The 17,656-nt window shown below is 44.1% G+C and overlaps 1 pseudogene across 1 annotated transcript; it reads left to right on the top strand.

Annotated features, from left to right (window-relative positions):
• The first annotated feature begins 13,152 nt into the window (after nt 1-13,152).
• On the top strand, nt 13,153-13,806 carry LOC308562844 (protein NipSnap homolog 3A pseudogene; annotated as a pseudogene). The gene has a single exon. The product of its transcript is annotated as a protein NipSnap homolog 3A pseudogene (transcript).
• Nucleotides 13,807-17,656: the final 3,850 nt, after the last annotated feature.

Here is a 17,656-nt window from a genome sequence, read left to right as displayed (position 1 = left end):
GATCATTTAAATTTATTAAACCCCTTCCATGTGGGAACCCACTGTTCTGGGGGTAGAGATCCAAAGCTAAATTTGACACAGGTTCTGACATCTACGAGACTGCAATGTGATCAATGATGCCACAATTTGACCAATGTTCAGCATGAAAACCAGTAGTTATCCTGGATTCACAGCTTTCTCAAACATCCTATATGTAATCCCTCAGCAAATCACACCCCCTCCACCTTCCCAGCACGCCCTGGCTCCCGTGCCTTCTCACGTGCCTCATTGCTCCCACTCTAGCTGACGCAGTCATCATCTTCCACTGTCCTTCTCTGTAGTTTTTTCTTCATATGGTAGCAAGGGTGATTTTTTAAAAAAACATGAAGGAGATCATGATGTTCTTTTCTTTTCAGCTATTGCATGGTTTTGCATCACACACAAAAATTCAAAATCCTGACATTTAAAGTTGTATGATCTAGCACCAGTTACCTCTCAACATAATTTCTACCCAGCTATTCCTCATTCAATCTGATCTGGGTACTCCAGACTCCTTGCTATTGTCACACATGCCAAATAAATTTCATCCTCTGTAACCTAGCACTTATTGTCTCACTTTCTTCAGATCTCTGCTCAAGGTTACCCCAAGGAGGCCATTCCCCAACTACTTTACACTCTTCTTTATCCTCTTGTACTATATTGTATATTTATTAGTTTATAGTCTGTCTTCGTCACTTGAACCCTTGATGGATGGATGGATGGATGGATAGATAGATGGATGGATGGATAGATGGATGGATGGATGAATGAACAAATGAATGAGCTGTAGTTGAGTTGCTCAATTCTTTCTAGTTCTGATTCTGCCCTAGTAGGTGATGTCTTCTGGGCCAGTTTAGTCCGCTCTTTGTGTCTCTGTGTTTCCCTCGGTGACCTGAGGGGAAATTTCAGGCCCGAGGGTGGGGAGATAATTAAGGGCAAGCCTGTTGGCTTCCTTTCTTTCACACTGGGTGTCTTGCTACTTTGTTTATGCATCAGACTAGCCTGTTACCAGGCAAGATAGGAAACTGGACTAGAAAAGATGCCAACTAATGCAGGCGTTTCTCTGTTTATCCCTGTGGAAAAAAGCCAGCTCCGGCAGCCTGGGGCAAAGGATCATGCAAGTCAGCAAACCTCTCTTCTAGGTTTGCATGTTTTCCTTATATTCCTTCCCCTATTGCTTCTCCTTATACTAGAGACTTAATGGGATCTGGATGCCCTGTTTTCTCCTTCTAAGAGAGTGACTTAGAAATTTTAATTCATTCACAAACATTCAGCATATAGTCATTTCTCTCCCAGATGTCTTTGGATGGAGTTGCAAGAAGAGCAGTCTCCTTGGACTCTAGAACCATGTACACCTGTGTCCAGCTCTGGCTCTTTTCTAGCTGTGTGAGCTTAGGCAGGTGTCTCTACCTTTCTGAGCCTCGGTTCTTTTATATGAAACATATAAGGAACGCTAAGACCCACCTCATGTTGTTGATATGGCAGTTAAATAAGATGATATATAGAAGGTACCTGGCATAATGACATCACAGTGTAAAAAGACTGTAGTGAAGAGGCAGTGGGTAATCCAACCACATCTTGGCCCACTTTGCCTTTCTAGCATCCTTTAAATTCACTCTACATGCCATTTCTGTTTAAATAAATGGCTGGGACTGGGAACTGTTGGAAATGAGGCCAAGACAAATGGAAAACATTAGAGAAAACATTAATATATTCATACACCTGGACCTGTTTCAGCAGAAACTGCAGCCTGTAGCGCCAGCTGTTTGCAGCATCAATACTCCGAGGCTGGAGGAACTGTTGAACCCCATGGCCAGGCTTCTTTCTCTCCATTACCAATTGTGATTTCCCTCCAGGGTGAGGTGACCTGCTCCAGGGTGGTGACCCTGCAGGAGTAGGGTCTGGTCTGGACTGTGTGCCCCTCATCTGTATTCTTAACCTGGCTCTGGGCGTGTGTGGTGATTCCCCTCCTCCTCCTCACTGCTGACACCCCTCCCTCCCTGGAGGGTGAGGGTGGGGTGGGGAGTCCAGCTTACTCATTGATGGAGACGTGTGTCAGGCCTGTGGGAAATGGGGCAGAATGAGCACCGCCAGCCTGCCCTTCCTGCAGCTCAGCTCTGCCTTACCTTTCACATTTTGAGCTCCTGTGGGGGTAGGGTGAGCAGGGCTTTGGCCCCAGACAGGTGGAGTCTTGCCAACACCTCTACTTGATTATGGAGTTTGTCGAAATGGAAAAGCTGTGTTGAAAAGCCAGGAACTTCCTGTCTGTGGGTGGACAAAGAGGTTTTGTTTACCCCAGAGAACTAGTCTTGGAGCCCCTGGCAATAAAAGTTTGGGGGCGGGGTTACTCTGAGATGTCTAATTCATACTGAGGGCTGGGAAGGCCTTGGATCTGCCAGAGAAGGGGCGGCTGGCTTCTGGGCTAGGATGAGGGTTGGGATTTTAGCCAAGGGGAAAAAGGAGAGAAGCCAAAAGGAGAGTCTTCAGTGTTCTGACATGTCCAGCTCACTTCCTCCTCTGGGCCTTTGCATGCGCTCTCCCTGGAATATGCCCTCCCTCCAGAATCTGCCTCGCTACTCCCACTTCATACAGGGCTTGTCCAAAGGACATTATCTGTGAGGTTCTCCTGGAGCCCTTTCCCCCAATATCAAACACCCACCCCTGCTATCTTCTATAGTGTCTCTGAGTGTTTTACTTGGTATATTCAACATACCTATAAGGTTCTAAGTTCACCTTCAGCAAATAAAAGAATGAATTTTACGCCAGGAAATTCCCCAAATGATGAATGTATCTACTTGGTAATCAGTTTCCAGATTATGATAAGATAGCTGTCTGGATCCAGAATAAACTATAATAACTAAGCAGCTCATTGGCTGAAGCTTTCATTTGGCCAAAAGGAATAATATTCAGATGGGCCTGACAGGTGTCACCTCCTCTTGCAATGAACTGATGCTGGTTTATTATCTTTAGGTGTCACCAGAGTTCCCCTCAAGGCACATCTGGGGAGTTAAACACAGGCTGTTTGGGTAAAGTCATTATTAACCTAGTGTAAAAGGAGTCACAGTTATGGTTTCCCTTTTAACTTGAAATCTCATCAAGCAAAATGACAATTAGTGAGATAAGATTCACTTTTTAAACTACAGACATATGGCCAACTTATGTAAAGTGAAAACATTTTGCTTTAACCATTCATGTGTATTTTTAAAGAATTTAAAAAAGAAATGCTGTAGAAATGTTAATTGCTCTATTTTGCTTGTTAGTTCATTTGAAACCTATATAATTTTGTTAACCAGTGTCACCCCAATAAATTCAATTTAAAAAAAAATGAAAAAGAAATGTTAATTGCTGTATCTGTTTGCCTTATCAGGCTCGGGCAATTTCTACCTAATTGAATTGATCACTGTGAGAATGTTCCACTTTGGTAGAGATGAAAGGCGGGCAAACGTGCTCCATCCAAGTCTTTCATTGATCCCATTTATTAAACTGTGATTGGCTCAACCACAGAGCCAAGTACAGAGCAGTCTCGTTCATTCGCTCACAAGATATTTATCGATTACCTGCCACATGCCAAGCATTTTTCTAAGGGTTGGGGAGTCAGCAGTAACAGAAACAATATGCATATCTGCCCTCATGGTTCTTTCAGTCTAGTGGGGGGAGACAGACAATATCAAAATAAATGAAGTATACAGTACGTTACAAGGTGACATGTACATGGAAAAAAGGCAGAGAAAGAGGAAGGGAGGTGCAGTATATAATGAGGTTGTCAGGGTAGCTCCCAGGTCACATTTGGGCAAAGGTTAAAAGAGGTCAGGGGGCCAGCCATGGAGGGGCATGCTGAGCAGAGGAAGTGGCCAGTGGGAGGTTTCTAGCATGTCTGGAGGAAACCAAAGTGTCTGGACCCCAATGAACAAGGGAGAGGAGTAGAGATGAGCCAGAGAGGAAAGGAGGTGACAGTCACTTAGAGCTTGTGCCCAGTGGAAGGACCTTTGTGCACTGTTTTGAGTGAAACATGAAACCAATCCAGGTTTTCCTGGAGGCGTCACATGATACGCTCACAGCGTAGAAGGGATCCTGAATTGAATTCTGACAGCCTGTATTATTTTGGTCAAAATATTAAAATAAAAAAATAAGGGCTTGCAGGCAAAACCATCCCTGGGTATAGTGGGGAGACTGATGCCAACCCTTGTACAAGCTGCGAACACCCCCCACTCTCTAGAGCCTCTGTGCTTTACTCTCAGCAATGCAAAACTAGGGGCAAAAAGGACATGAGCCCTGGCACCAGTGGCTCAAGGTCAAGATTCTTTACCCCTCCTTCTTTTTGCACCCCTGACTGAAGGAGGAGGGTGGACCTGGGACGTGGGGCAGGGAAGGTCAGCCTGGGATATTTGTGCCACTGCCTTGCTGGGATATTCCTGGTCACAACAGACCCCATCCTAGAGAACCTTAAGCTAAGATTGCCTGCATCATCCTTCTCTCTAAATTTTCAGTATTGATGCAGCTATTCATGGCTCATGGTCAGTGATTTCTATAAAACCTGTGGCATTCTAACATGGTTTTTGAGCTCTTTTTGAGTTTGAGAAATAGCCTGGGAAATGTGGTTTGAATGTAAACTTTTGATGTTGAAGTCACTGGAGCTGTTATTTGTCATGAAGACAATAAGGTCCTTGGCCAGATTTTCATGATAAGTGGGGTGGGTATGTCTTTGGTGAGGCAGAGGAAGGTATCCAAAGGCTTTGGGAGACAAATGCTAGAGTGGAAACTGACTCACCCACCTCCTAACTGTGTCCCCCCAGAAGGTCCAGAGGGCACTCTCTTCACCACAGCTGGGGGAGATACATGTGTATGTGTGTGTGTGTCTGTGCATGCACCAGCGCTCATACTCAGTGGTGGTGGTGGTGGTGGTGGTAGAGTTGGCCCAGTATCCAGTATCCTTGAAGAGCATGGTGGTAGCTCTTCTCTGTGGGCCAGGAGCGACAGTGAGGATTGGTGCCAGCAGACTGGACCCCCTGACTTCAGTGGGGATGATGGAACCTGCACCCAAGAGGTGGTATTTGACTGTCAAAGACAAGGTGGCTGTGGTTAGCCTAAGGGCCAGCAGAGCTGAAGTAATCATCAGAATAGCAAGACCCGCAGAGATCATTGCATTGACTAGTTGATCGCGATAGCCTTTGAGCAGAAATGGAAAGACGGGCTACTAAAGTCTCACTTGGTTTGCGTGAATGGGAAAGCTCTAGATCAGGTGCCTAGAATCAACACAATAGGAGATCACAGCCCCTCAAACAATTTCCAGACTTGACCTGTTCTCAGACCCAGAGCCCCTAGGACAAAGGCAAGGAACAGATCTGTTCATGAAAATCCTGCTGCAGAGTTACCATCTGACACAAAATCTTCCTCTTAACTTTCCCTGAAGGGACCTGTGGCTACTTATTATGGTCATTGTGCATGGGGTAAAGGGATGTACCCAGACTTTGGGGGTTGGTGGACACTGGACCCTCAAAGAGCCACTGTAGTCCACCAGTCAGGTATTGATGGAGTTTGGCTCTGGTCCATCTTATGGTGGACCCAGAGGCTCCACAAACCCACCCTGTGGTTTTTTTTGTAGTTCCAAAAATCACAGTTGGAAAAGAAATTTCACCAAGTAGCAGTTCCCCTACATTGCTTACAATCCCTTAGCATCTCTTCTTTCTGAGTTTGCCGCGTGCTCAGAGCTATCCCCAGTAGCTCTCCCTGGAGGCAGTGTTTGCAGGGGGTGACCATTCTGGCCACCTGCTGGCTGCTGGTGAGGCCTAGCATGCTGCATAGGGAACATGATGTAGTATATGGGAGCAGGCAGAGAAAGTCAGGGAAGAGAAAATGGGTCCCAGTTCTGTCATCACCTCCCTGTGTGTCTCTAGGCAAGTCACTTTGCCTTTCTGAGCTTCGGTTTTCTCATCTTTAAGAGGAAAGGTTGGGCAAGAAGTCAGTGATTCTCAACCTTGGCTGCATAGTGCAATCGCTCAGAGAACTTAAGTTCTAATGTCTAGGCACTATGCTAGAGATTTTTATTAAATTGGCAGGGTTGGGAATCTAACACTACTGCTTTTAGCACATCCCCTGTGACTCAAACATGCATCAGGATGAGCCCCACTGGATGAGCTCATGGCTGAGATCCCTTTCAGCTCTGACAGGCCCAGTCTCCATAATGTTCCTCATTGAAAGAGAAAAAGAGAGTCTGGCACATTTGAATTCAGAGCCCCAAAGGGCCTTTGGAGGAGAAAACACCCCAAGCTCCTGTTTCCGAAATTAAAATCTGCAGTATTTCTCCTCTAAGGGAGAAATTTGACTGACCAGACCACAGAAAAGGTGGGTTGAAGAACAGCCCAAATATTTGCTCCAGCTGTTTCCATGATATTTTCCGGGGCTGCTCGAAGATCTGCCCACCATGTCTATCTGTGTCCTAGACACAGGCCAGAATCTGTCCTTGTATTTAATAGACACCCTGTCATATCCCTGTTATAATGATGTCGATCCTGAAAGAAACCCATCCTTTTGCTTACTGAAGGATGCTCTCACTCCTGTGTCTTGTGTCTACCTCAATCTCTGGTTAGCCTTTGAAAAAGGGTTGCTCCCATTCTGTGAATGGTGGGATTGGTTCTGGTTTCTGAGCCTGGCTCAGTCACGAACTAGCTGTATGACCTTGAATAGGTACCTTTTCTCCCTGGCCTCTGTTTTTTCCTCTTTTGAATGTGTAGCTCTAAAGTGTCTTATAGATAAAATGCTCTATTCTACTGCTATCTTATGAAACCTTGTTTATTTATCCAGAATATTAAGCCGAGCTACCTTGCTGAAGAAAAACAGACTCAAGCTGTTGCAAAGCAGTTGTGCTCATTGATAACTGAGGAGAATTTATGGAGAGCATCTTTCCAACTTGGTCAGCCTCAGAAGAATGGTAGGCCTTTTCCTCCTGTCCCAGCCAACAATAAACCCAGTTTTGAAGCACTTAGAGCAAGGACTGCTAGATGGCACTGTTTCCCCAGCTTTCCAGGGAGCCTGTGTTTTTAGCAGATGGCTTTTGGAGAATTAACAATTAATGTCCACTGTATCAGCCAAAGCCCGCGGAAAATATGTTATACTCCAGAAACCACTGAGAGCTGAGGTTGCTCAAAGACATTCTGCCGCCAGCCTGGTCCTCTCCTGGCCAAAAATATCATCATGCACAGCCTGTCCCATGCACAAATTGGCCCCACAAATAAGGGACATTAACAACAAGGGTAAATAAGGAAGATCATAATAAATGATTTGTATGCTTACTTCCTCAGCCTTATTACATTTATTCTGGAAGTTTCTGAGTATATAATAGCTATAAAACAATGACCATTGGGCTAGAGGGTGATGATAACGGAAAACCAATTCTGTTGCGAGTTCACTTTCCAACAGCTTAAAAAAGGAAACCACCAGATGAGACCCACGGGCTGTTCCTCTGAATCCATATGGATGCTTTTAGGGTGTCACAAATCTGTGACGGCAGGCAGAAAAGGTTTCTCTTGCTTTCCCGACCTTTACTTTTCTATAATCAGGACTGAAACGCTGCAGATACCACTCTCCTCATCAGAAGGCAGAGATGTTCTTTGTCACACAGGAGAGTACTGGGGAGGTCAGGAAGAGTGAAGGGCAAAGAGGCCATTTAGCCCATTCTTAGCTCTGCTGCTTGCATTTTCCCCCTCAATGTTTGTAATCTTCATTATCATTATTTTCATTGAGGCTCAGTGGGGTAACTGAAAAGTAAGGTCCTTATGGACAGCAGCACTTTGGGGAGGTGGGATCCATAAGGTCCTGCTTCCATGCCTGTCCTTAGATGTGGCCATATTTGGGGGGGAAGTGGTGTAGTGGCTGTGTGGTTGAAAAACCCCCACAGGGCGGTTCTCTCTTGCATGCAGTGGCCATGTTCTGAAATATCAAACCCGCATCTTCCGCAGCACTCCCCTCCTCTTACTGTCTGACATCTGACTTCTCTCTTGCCCATAAACAGCAATCTGTCAAAATTAAATCATTAACTGCTCCACCCTCCTCTGTCACACAGTTTCCAGCTCAGTTTTGCCGGCTGGGGAGACAGAAAGAATGAAACCCTTGCATTTTCTTCATGTTTCTCTTCTAGCTTAATCCTACCTTTTGTGTATTTATGGTGTGCATTGTTTAGATTTAGCAAAATGTTCCCAGTGCCGACACCTCTGGTATGTATCTTTAAAAAAACCCATTATTTTCAATCAACAGCGTCAACAATTCAGACCCCAGCTGGCCGAGAGGGCGAGTGGGGGAGGCTGCACTGCAGAGCATCTTCCTTGCTGGCAGGGAAAAGTGAGGCCCCCTTGACCAGAGGCACCAATTACTATTTAAACTGTCCTCCCCCACAGCCCCAGAGGCAGCTGGGAAGGGAACCACACACTGGGAGTCCCCACAGCGTCTTGCTGGCTCCCTAAGGCTTCCAGGCATTTGCCCATCTGGTGAAGCCTCCAGAGCAGAGGGCCTAATTAAGCGTCATCTGGCCACCTGAGAAGGCTCAGTGGGCCTCCCCAGCTTCCCCCTCCTCCAGGCAGGACTCCATTCACCCAGCTGCAGACCTCTGGAGCTTGTTTGATTGAGCAGCTGCCCTAGCTAATTATTGGGCAGCAGGGTCCCCAGGTGGCTGCCCCAGACTGGAGGGGATGGGCGGAGAGAGGGCTGAGGAACATAAAGGGACAAAGGGGGAACAACATGGGGGTTGGTTGGAGAGCGACTGGAGGCAGGAGCAATGGAGGGCAGAGCTGGATGAGCATCATCTGAGTTGGAAGATGAGGAAGGGTTTCCTGACCTGCAGCAGGAGAGTTGATCCTTAGGTGGGCCCACCCACGAGAGAACCCTCTGTCCCCCACCTCCCACCACACCGTGATACTCTATAGGCCTGCCCTGACTTGCTGGGGTGTGGGGTGGGGTGTGCAGCACAGAGGCTCGAGGAAGGGGATTGTGTTCAACTCGAAGGTATTCTTTGCTCTTGTTAGACTTTCAGGCACGCAGGTGTGTATGTGTTTCAAGGTGTTTTGCACCCTGGTGTCCTTAAAGCATGGCAGATGCCCAGAGAGCTGTGCAGTTGCTGATATGCATGCCAGGCTCAGGCATTTCCCCTTTGTCTAGGCAATCGCCCCATGACATGAGGCAAATGGGAAGAAAAATGGGACAAATCTAAGGGAAGCAGAATGGAAAGCAAAACCATTCACAGCAGTTCTGTGGCCAAAGGTGCAACCTCCATGTTACTGATGTCCTGCTTTGACCCTCGCTTGCTTAAAAGCTGGGCTGAGCCACTGAGCCACTTAATTCCGTGGTTTTTCTCTTGTAATGAGGGATTATTGGAAGCAATAAGGTTGCGTTGAGCGGGACTAGGACTCGGTCCCTGGACTAGGTCAGATGAACCCTAGTTTAATATCTGGCCCTGTGCCCATGGGTAAATCATTCTGTTTCCTCTGTCCTGCACGTTCCCATTGGAAAATGTGAGAGAATGCTTCTTTCACCGTGCCAGAAGTTACCATTTTCTGAGCATATTAAAGGTTAGAATTTTATGTCACTATATTTGGTTTAACAGGGCTCAAGAGGAAGTGGCTTTCTCCTCACCTAACCCCAAACTGTCACAATGTGATTGAAGGCAGTTTTGCTCCAGGAAAGGAAAACTGGTGGATGGAGAACAGATGTTTTGAGACTTATCATGTGTGCCCCAAACATCAGAAGGGTGTACTGTACAGATGTGCACAAGTTGTTGACAGCTGTAGCAAGAATTAAAAGGGTGGTGGGATTTTCAAGTTGACAGGAAGATAATCTCATTAAGATTTTGATGTCTTGTCTGGTTCCCACATAGCAGTCTACCCATCCCTTGTGAATCTAGAGCTGACGTGGGAAGCCTCAGCCTGCGATAGAAGGATTCAGAGATTTGGATCCATCAGACAAGATTCACAAGGATGAGCAACTCTCTTCAGAACACTAGAATCCATTAATTCCATTAGTTGTAGGGTGTGGTCATCTTTGGCTCCTTCAAAGGCCCTCTGGGCATATATCTTAGGTGCATAGGGTGGACCCAGTGGAAGCAGAGGGGGAAGCAAGTGAAGAGAATCTTCCTACTAATGGGTGCCAGCTTTCAGCTGGGTGTAGAATGGTGGGAAGTTGAATTTCTTCAGTTCTACAGTAAGGGTCATTGTTTTAAAATTATTCTGGGGGCCAAGATAAATCCTAGAGAATAGTTGTTACTGTTTACTGCAGGTCCCTAAGCATCCTAGATTTGTCCTTGAGGTCCAGTAGAAAATGACCATATCTTTAATTAAAGCCTATAGATTCTGCAGGGGAATTTGGGGGCCTCAACAGGCCCAGCATGTCACTCTGATGGGCACCTCTCCAGTGTCTCTGATGGATGGAAACCAATCCTCTGCTTGACTAACTCACAACAAAAGTTGCCCAGTGCATTTCATTGTGGGCAGGTCAAGTGCTTAGAGGACTGTTCCTTATTTTGAGCTGAAATTTGCCTCCTTGAAACTTCCTCTCACTAATCCTGGTTCTGCTCTTTGGAATAACACAGGATACGTATAATCCCCTTCTCAGATGAAAGCTCTTCAGGTAGTTGAGGCTGGTTATAACATTCCCTGTCTTCCTTTACACAAGACACATGATCCAAGTATGACATGGCATCAACCTCCCTCACCACCTACTGTGGGCATCACCTGGGTTTTTAGCATTTGCATCAGTCAGGACCCAGAAAGGAAGCTAGGAACACTCTCACACCTTCCATACAGGGAAATTAATACAGGAGCTTCTTACATAGCTATAGAAGGATGGAGGGGCCCAGCCAGAGTGGCTCAGTTGGTTGAGCCTTGTCCTGTACTCTGAAAGTTTGCTGGTTCCATTCCCAGTCAGGGCACATACCTGGGTTGCAGGTTTGGTCCCTGGTTGGGGCACCTGGTTGGGGTACTGAAGGCAACCGATTGATGTTTCTCTCTCACGTCAATGTTTTCCTCTCTCTCAAATCAATAAAAAATATATTAAAAAAAAGGACAGAGGGAGCAAAAAGGCAAATGTGAGATAATTTCATATTAGTAACTACAGGAAGCAGCTACCATTCCTAGAGCTGGAGGAATGAGAGGAAGTGTCCCAGAGCCCAGATTCACAGGGAGGGCCACCCAGGGCAGAATGGGGACCACTGTGAAGGTTCAGGCAGTATGGACGTGTTGTGCTGCTGGCTCTGGAACCTCTCAAGGGACATCAGTAATTCTGGGACCACCCAGGCTGTGTTGACATTCCTGTTGAGCTTGCAACCAACAAAACCCCTAATATATGTGAAACAGGTGAGGCCAAACCTATATTTTTAAAAATGAGTGACTGAAGTTCAGGTCTCTAGTGGATCTGTTTTTTCTTTCTTTCCTAGCATATTGTCCTTTTCTTTTGGTAACAGTCCCTTCTTTTTCCCTTGGGGAAATTGCCCTCTTCCATTCATGTGGCTGGGCTGTCAGTCACATGACCCCAGCATTGCTGATCACAGGGGAGGGCAAATGAGGCAAGCCTTGAAACTTGGGCAGAGATGCTGAGGGACAGATGGCTGGTAGAACTGAGGATGTTGATGGCCCCTCCCTGCAGAAACAGTATCTGGGTTCTCTACTGACATCCCTGGAGCTACTCTGATTCTGGCCTTTCCCAAGATCCGGATGTCTTTTCTGCTAATGCAAACACTACTAGTATCTTTTCTATAAAGTCCTTTTTTTAGGTTAGCCAGGGCCTATTTCTATTGCTTATAACCAAAGAACCTCGAATCATATGCAGTCTTTACCTGAATTCCCTGTAGGCAAGAAGACACTGTCTTACGTGGTGGAGATCTATCGAATATTGACTCTAAAGCCTGCATACCAACTATCCCTCCATCTCTTCAGTCTCACAAATATTAGAAGCTCAATGAATTAGTGTCAGCCTGGAAAGTCAGCTTCTCATGGCATGCTGAAGAGATCTGTCCTTATTGCTATGGCATTCCCAAATCTGTGATGCAGATGGGTGTATGAAAATCAGGCTGGGAAAAGGATTTTGATGTTAACTACTCTGATCTGTTAACATCAAAATGGGTGCATCGAAATGTAAAAAACTTTTTTCATTTCCTAACACTGTGAACAACAGTCATCTCAAGGCCTCATCCCATCGCTGGGTTTGACCTCGCCGTACCTCTAAAATTCACTCAGAAATGGGATGATCAGGAAGTGAGTGTGTATGTAACTATGTTAATTGACACTTTAGTAAAATTCCTTAAAATTAAATTATTTTATGGGCCTGTCAAAATATCGTCAAAGCATTTGCATCAAAATATCATGTATCTGAATTCTATGTATCCATATGACTCATTAAAAATCTACCAAATTTATGGTTTTTGCAAGAGCACCCTCATCACCACACGCTACTTTCCAGGTGTACAGAATAACGTTTACCAGCAGCATATATATCCAGTCATTTAACTAGTTACGAAAACTTTACTTAACTGTCATCCAGTCCGTGTTTACCCATATTGTCCATAGAGATAGTGTGACAATGTCTTCTTGGAATCTTTATTTTTTTAAAATATGTTTTTATTGATTTTAGAGAGAGAGGAAGGGAGAGGAATAGAGAGACAGAAACATCCATGAGAGAGAAACATCAATCTGCTGCCTCCTACTGGGGATCGAGCCTGCAACTAGGGCATGTGCCCTGATGAGAATCGAACCTGTGACCCCTTCGTTCATGGGTTGATGCTCAACTACTGAGCCACACCGGCTGGGTGTCTTCTTGGAATCTTGACCGAGGAAAGCGTTGACTTCCCTTGATAACTTCTCAAAACAGAAACAAGATACATCTTATTTTATAAGAATCATGTTGGCACAAGTAATTACATTTAATAATTATGTTTAATATTTATCTTGGTAATCATTATCTGTTAAATATTAAAGGATATTTACTCTTTTAAAAATTGGCAAGGTCTTGGTTTGCAGTAGGAAAGCCATAAAAGGAGGAGTCCTAGAAAGACCACCTACTGGCTGCCCTTCTGGGCACTGGAAGCCACACTATGCTCATCCTCTGAGGGGTCTGGCCACACAGCCTCATGCCCCTTTGATGTATTTATCTTTTGCTATGAGGGGCTCTGGACAATATGATGAAACTCTATGAATTTCATACTTATTGCCTTAAACCCTCAAAGATAAATGAGTTTCTGGAAAACATTAAGAAAAAAATTTATCTTTGGACAGCTCTCTGTGAATTGGTTGGATTCTGGAGTGCAGAGTTTGGAGGCAGAATGAATAAGGGGTTTCATGTTTACAAGCTTTGCTCATTGAACTGAAGTTTAGACAGACTTGGATAAAAATAAGAAATGCCAAGAACAATTTCTCATTCTAAATTTGGCTCTCAGTGATAGACAAGAATTTGAGATTACGTATGCAGTACCATGGTGCAAAATAGAAAAACCTCCAAAAAGTCTCTGACCTGGTTATTTTCCCAAATGAAACCTGGTGGGCCAGTTCTGTGGAGTGATGCATTTAAAAAGGCATTTGATGCCTATGTCAAATTAGGCTGCGAAAACCTAATTAGAGTTCTCCACCCAGAATGTGAAACACCCAGCAGAGTTCATGTTCCTTGCTGAAATGAGAGTTCAGACAGTCATGCACCTGGGAGACATCAGTGTCTTGAGGATCTCAGACTCATGGTGGCTGTTTGGGAAAATGCCAACTACCAAGTGTCACAATGAATATGCATCTGATTCCCACATCATTTTCAACATCGAAATAGTTGTCTACTGAAATATGAAGCATTTCATTAACTGCTCTGAGATACATCTACTAAGGGGTTTAGATCTTCCCAAGAGATTCTCATTTTATTTGAAGGAGATGGTAAGTTAGTTGTCCATGTCCCTTTTATTTTTGAAAACCACCTCTCTCCTTTGTCACCACCATTTCCGGAGATAGTTCTGTTCGTTCCCCCCATGACATTTCAGTATCCAGAGCACGTTAGAAAGAGCTGCCACTACTTCATGATCTTGATTTTTAACTCCTCTGTATTTTGACAATCCTTTGCTTTTTTAACATTTTATTATATTCAAAAGATGACACTACATTTCCATACCTGTGACAGTATTTTAATACTATTTATATATGTGTACCTTTTCATCATGTCTGTTTTTTTCTGAGATTTTAAACAATTTTTTTGCTCAGTAAAGTATATTTTGTGATATCAAAAGTGATTCATAGAAGTCTTAGATCAAATATATTTCTTTGCTTTGGAAAAGTACAGTATCATCTGTATTAATTATGGTTTTCATGTTAATTATTAGTAACTGTAATTTGGAAAATAAGGTGATTAAGTCTTAGTGTTAAACTTTTGTGAAGGCTTGGCTTATATGTTGAAATATGTTCATTTATAATTAATTTCACTAATTATTTTTAATCTTCACCCAAGGATATTTTTTCCATTGCTTTTTCAGAGAGAGTGGAAGGGAGAGAGAGAGAGACAAAGAGAGCGAAACATTGTTGTGAGAGAGACACATTGATTGGTTGTGTCCTGCATGCACTCTGACCGGGGCCGGGAATTGAGCCTGCAACGGAGGTAGGTGCCTTTGACCGGAATCGAACCCAGGACCCGTCAGTCCGAAGGCCGACGCTCTAGCCACTGAACCAAACCGGCGAGGGCTAATTTTACTAATTTTTACTTCACTTTAGATCACTACTTAACAAAGATATTTGGGATATCTATGTGTTTTAAAGAAATCTTTATGATTATGAAAATGATGGCCCTAGGAAAAGTCTACATATTTATAAAAAATATTGCCAGGTCTTGATAATTTTCACCTTTCTCTGATGCATTCATTCCCTATTTTTAAAAATTGAAGCATATTTCTCTTCTCTACCCCCCTCCCCAGATCCTCCAGTACTCCATGCAGCTGCTCTGTATCCCCCACCTTCCTCAGTGTAGCAGGATGTTGCTCACATGGGCCTGCGGACTTGAACTCATGTGAGTGGCTAGGTCTTTTCTTATCGTTTCCTTACCTATGTTGGGTTTCAGTTTCCTACTGGCCATATTTGTTCTAGCGTTCCCAATTGGAAGGTCACTTTCTTCGACAGAAAAAGGAATATTGAATTGTCTCGTCTTTCTGTTAGCTTTCCACATGCCACCACTTGCCCAAGGGTTAGGCCTTTCTATTCCTTATTTTCATTCCTGCCCTGAACCCCGTTCAAGGCCCCCTCTCAGTGCCTTTACACTGTCCTTTTAAGCCTCCATGCAATCTGGGCTCTGTTTCCCCTACATCATTATGACTGGCTTGTAGTCCTTGGTTACATGTGCTTCCTTTCATATTTCAGACATTTCTTTTAAAACCTGAGATCAGAGAGCTTTCTGCATAGCTTTTCTGTTTGTTTGCTTTTAAGACACTTTCCTTTTTTCTTCTTGATCAATGTCATTTGTTGTTATGGATTAAATGTTTGCATCCCTCTAGAATTTATGCTCCGAAATCTAATCCCCACTGTGATGATATTTGGAGATGGGGCCTTTGAGAGGTGATTAGGAATCCTCATGAATGGGATTAGTGCCATTACAAGAAGAGGCCAGACAGCTAGCTCACTCTCTTTCTGGCATGTGGGGATACATTGTGAAGTTGGCAGTCTGCAAATTGGAAGAGGGCCCTTATCAGAACCAGACTGTGCTGGCACCCTGATCTCTAACTTCCAGCCTACAGAATTGTGAGAAATAAATTTCTGTTGTTTTACAAGCCACCCAGTCTATGGCACTTCGTTATAGCAGCCCAAAAGAACTAAGACATTTGTGATTGGTAGAATTCTTTTCTGTGAACTTTCTTTCCTCTTTTAGCCATTTTAAGTTTAGTGTTGGAAAGGAGTCATATCTACTTTTTCTCTGAACTTTTAGAAACCACTTTGTTTCTAAAGCCTAGAATTTAGGTCTAATTATTGTCAATGCTTCCTTCTTTCATTGGCTGTTAAAAGTTCTACAGTGATGGCGGTTGCTTTATCAGTGTTTATTTGACTATCCTAGGCTGGATGTGCCTAGTGGTTAACTGCAAGTCGTAGTTAAAAGATTAGGGACCTCTGCATTTGGCAGATATGGGTTCAAATCTCCATGGACCTACTGATGATCTTGAACGATCTACTTCACCTATCTTATTCATAGGGCTAAAAATTGGGTCAATTAAACAACTTAGCAGGGATGCCTTTAATTAATAAAGCATGCAAAATGCCATTAGCTCAATAAATGGTAGCCATTATTATCACCTCCTAAATAATGTTTTTGATCTTTTGGGAAACTCTTGCTCCAGCATATGCACTAATGTATGTGTGTGAATTGATAGTGTTGCATGAATAAGTTAAAGCTGCAATGGGTGACATTAGGGTCAAAGTACAGACATACTGATGGTAAAGAGCATGCTGGATGAGCACACAGGTTCTAAAGCTAAATGGTATGACTCAAAGTCTTGCTGGGCCACATATTAGTGTGCGATCCTGGGCAAATGGCTGGAACATTCTGTGTTCCCATTTCTTTATCTGTAAAATGGCCCTGTTTCATGGGGTTGTTACAAAGATTTAAATGAGTAAATTTATTGAATGAATAAATTGCTTAGAACATTGCCTAGCCCATAATCAGCACTTAATAAATGTTAGATTTAATTATTTATAATGCTGAGGGTGGCATTATATATACACAGAACTGAGAGTGCCAGAAGCACCAGCATTCACATGTAAACTAGGACATCTGAAACAAAACAGAAGGCCTGGGCGATTAATGAGGCTACAGAAACGAACAAGAGGACGTTACTGAAAAATATTGCCAAGAAGGCTTAGATTGGCAAGTCACTCCATTGGGAAACATGAATACTTTAGGAGCGAATGGATTCAGAGTCAGGATGCTATAAGAGGTCAGGTTATAGGGACAGCTAAACTTTTACCATTGATTTTGCGGTGCCCCTTGCTGACTCATTGGAACTCTCATCTGAGTGGGCTATCCAAGTGCCCTCTGCCCTCTTAGGGAACTGGAGGCATGCGCCATTCTCCAAGACAGGTTGTCAGTGAACATATGTGTGGGCGGTTATGGATCTTTATAAACCCTTCTCTTCCCCTTTGCTTTTCTGCACTCAGTCAACCCAGCTTTTAAAATATGGGTCTTCGAAGGCTGAACTGTGAGATTAAAGTCAGGGAAAGTTGCAAAGAGAAGCACTTAAAACAAGGTCAGTGTCCTTCAGGACTCTTCCCTAGACCCTCAGGGAACAAACACTGCTCAGAGTTGAGATAAACATGTTTCCAGTGCAAGAAACTCCTCAGGGAATGGGGCTGTTCCCCATATGGAAAGAGACAGATAAACAGGGATCTCCTCAATCTCATGCTCACGTGGTTTACTCAGAGACTGATAGCCTGATGCCCTTAACTTTCAAAACATTATATTTTTGCCCCCAGGAAATACTAGGTCCTTTGTCACATAGGATCTTCATAACATTTCTCCTTCAGTGAGGTGGACCAAGCCAGAATCCCTAAATCTCCAACCACACCATTTCGTCAGCATAGCCTTTGGTCAGAGGGAGCACGTTGGCACCGGAATATCAGGGTCTATGTCCTTATATCTTGGCCATGTTTATGTCCTT

Source organism: Miniopterus schreibersii (assembly GCF_964146895.1).
Source record: "Miniopterus schreibersii genome assembly, chromosome: 10".
NCBI lineage: Eukaryota > Metazoa > Chordata > Mammalia > Chiroptera > Miniopteridae > Miniopterus > Miniopterus schreibersii.
The sequence above is the reverse complement of the archived record's forward strand: the minus strand, read 5'-3'. Positions and strand labels throughout refer to the sequence as shown.